This window comes from Lolium rigidum, chromosome 5, assembly GCF_022539505.1.
Source record: "Lolium rigidum isolate FL_2022 chromosome 5, APGP_CSIRO_Lrig_0.1, whole genome shotgun sequence".
Taxonomy (NCBI): domain Eukaryota; kingdom Viridiplantae; phylum Streptophyta; class Magnoliopsida; order Poales; family Poaceae; genus Lolium; species Lolium rigidum.
In genome coordinates, this window is record NC_061512.1 from 7,582,035 (window position 1) to 7,585,014 (window position 2,980).

The window sequence follows — 2,980 nt, forward strand, 5'->3', positions numbered from 1 at the left end:
ATGTAGATATAAGATAATAACAAGTTGCATAAATAAGACAATGTATGGAACTTGTACTAAGCACAAACTTACATCATAATGTTGCACAGGGTCGCTACGCATCCTTTTTTGGCGACTATCTTCTAATGATGATCTGCTTCATTAAAACCGCATTCCGGTAACATTGCAAACATAGTTACAACAATTAACTATTCAAACATGTATTACGCAATGTAGAGATCGATAACAACGATGTAGCAGTAAATAAGCACAAGATAAGATAAGATGCATGTACTAAGCACATACTCGTTCGCCGCAGTCCTTCTCTTGCGTGCACTAGTCGTGGTCAACATGCCCGTCATTTTAGGTTCAGCCATCAAGTGAAATGCTAATCCTCCTCGCTCCATTGTCCTTAATCCGTGTTTAGATATCACATTTAAGACCAAGTCACTCGGTTTCAAATAACAAAAAACTTGAGCCGCCAAATGAATAAGCCAATATTTACCGTGATATCGATTAAAACCAACTAGATGTTGCTTTGCATGAGATACGAATTTCGTACATTCGTATTTAGAGTAGGGTAATGCCAAGGTTTTCCACATAAAGTAAACTCGGCATTAAGAATGACCAAATGTCGTGTTCAAATCACCTTCGCAGCTTTCTCCAAGACAAGCATATCAAATAGGCGTAAACATAGTAAAGCATGAATGGCATTGCTATGGCAGTGGTTCCAAGTGTTAATCTCTTGCATAAGGAACAATGCATATAGGTTATAGATAATAACGGAAGTAAACCGCCAAAATTACCAACCAAGAACTCGTATTCCAACCTTCCCTAGCGTCCCCGCCGTTAATGTTGGATGTTCTAATAAGTGGTTCGCATGATCAATCCCTAGGAAAATAACATTGACAAGTCGACCTACGATAATACAAAGACCCGTACATGCACGCAAAGAATAACTATATAAGCTAAAGACGAGGTATAATAGAAAGCAGATTGGAAATGCACATAGCATGATTATAAAAGCAAGTAGTGAGAATAGCGAGACACGAGAAAACAACTAGCAGCCTAGCGGTGAGCTAATGACGTGGTATAAGAACAAGCAGATTGGAAATGCCCATAGCATGACTATAAAAGCAAGGCATGACAATAGCATGCGACACAAAAACAATTGGCAACGAAATGAATGGGTATAAGGCTATAAATATGTGGATGCACACAGGTGTCGTAGAATGAACAGGATGGTAGCGACCGGATAATGCTTTTGTACCGTACAATATTTAAACAAACTTCATGCGAAGCAACACATCAAGAAAGTTAACGGCATATGAGATCCGCAAATAACTACACAAAACATGGCTAAAGAAACACCGCGATCTAACGGGCCAGCAGTACTAACCAAGCCGCGGCGGGGTGGACTGGGGCGGCAACTTGCATTCCAGCGGCGGCGAACGCGGAGACGATGAATCGACCCTCGTTTCAAGAGAAGCGGGCGTTAGTGAAGCGCATCTGGTTGGTCGGCAAGGGATTCGCGTGAAGTTGATACAGCCGGCCGCGCCGAGGTAGTCGGTGGCGAGGTCGGCGGTGAAGCAGATCCGTCGGTGGCGAGGTCGGCGGTGAAGCGGATCCGTCGGTGGCGAGGTCGGCGGTGAAGGCATCCGCTCGGTGACGAGGGCGGCGGGGGAGCGGATCAGGTGGGTGGACAGCCAACACGATCAAGGCTACGCCGTGGAGGAGTATGCCGGCGGCGGCGGCATCTAGTACCGTAGAGAGTCGAGCTTTGGCGTGTGAGAGTATTTTTGAGCTAATGGGGCGAATGGTTGGTGGGTGGGTGTGGGCCTCGTGGGGAGGGTTCTGGATCTAGGCAAGATATTTCATTGTTACCGAATGAGCCCTCCATGGTCGGTGGGTTGTAGCTTCCCGACCGTGGTTAAAAGGGTAAACTCGGTCACGGGATTTTCGAATGGATGCGGCGGGATGATTTGGCGCGCGGCCGAAATTTTCGCTTCAAGCTACGAGCGTAACGACAAAAATAATGTTCTTCCCCAGGGAGCTCTCATTTCTTCCTCTTCTCTTTCTCTCTCGAGTCTCTCCCACTCCCCCGGCTCCTCTCCCCCTTCTCTCCGGCGGGCCTCGCCGGCCGGAGACGAGGCCGACTTCTCTCTCGTATATTGTACACCCTCCGAACTAAATTAATTGATTCAACTTTCCTTAGACGTGTATGTATCTAGAGTAAAAACATGTGTGGATACATCCATATTTAGATAAGCAAAGTTGAGTCACCTAATTTGGATCCGAGGGAGTTAGTGTTGTTGTAAGCTTAGATCCAGTGTTTCCCATGAGCAGAATGGCGCAATGGAGTCGGGGATCTCGTCATCGGCTTCGTATCCGGCCTATGGTGAATCCGGCGGATCTTGCCGGCCAAACCCCGATCCGGTGCCATCAATGTGATGGCGCTAACGGTGAGGCTTGCTTTGGTCGCGCTTCGTATCCGGCCAATGGGGAAGTCAAGCCGCTAAAGTTCACAAGCTCGGGGCATACGACGGCGTCATCCGTCTTGCCCGTGCACATCTTGGCCTTTCAGCCGGCCCTTCTCGCAGCCAATATGCCGTTGCCGAGGCCCTTCTTCTCCTTCGTCCTGGCGACTACCGGCGACACCGTCCCAAGTGGTGCGTCCCCGGCGACGGAGTTGCCGGAAAGGATGCGGAGCAGAGATCTGATGTGCGGTCGAGAAGGACTCGATTGATTTTCTTCTATATGTTTTGGGGTCCTTTTTGTAAAGTTGCGTGTTCTATTAGTTATTGTCTAGTACTTTTGGTCCTCTATGTAATTTTTTGGACTAGTTTCCATTGGCACTGATAAACTTGAATTTTGACAAGTTCACAGTGAAAAAAATTCCTTTGCACATATGGCCTATCATGTATAAACATTCTTGAGATTTAAACTATATGTAATGTGCCATGCATTAACCCTAAACCATATATATGTAACTAACCCTAGC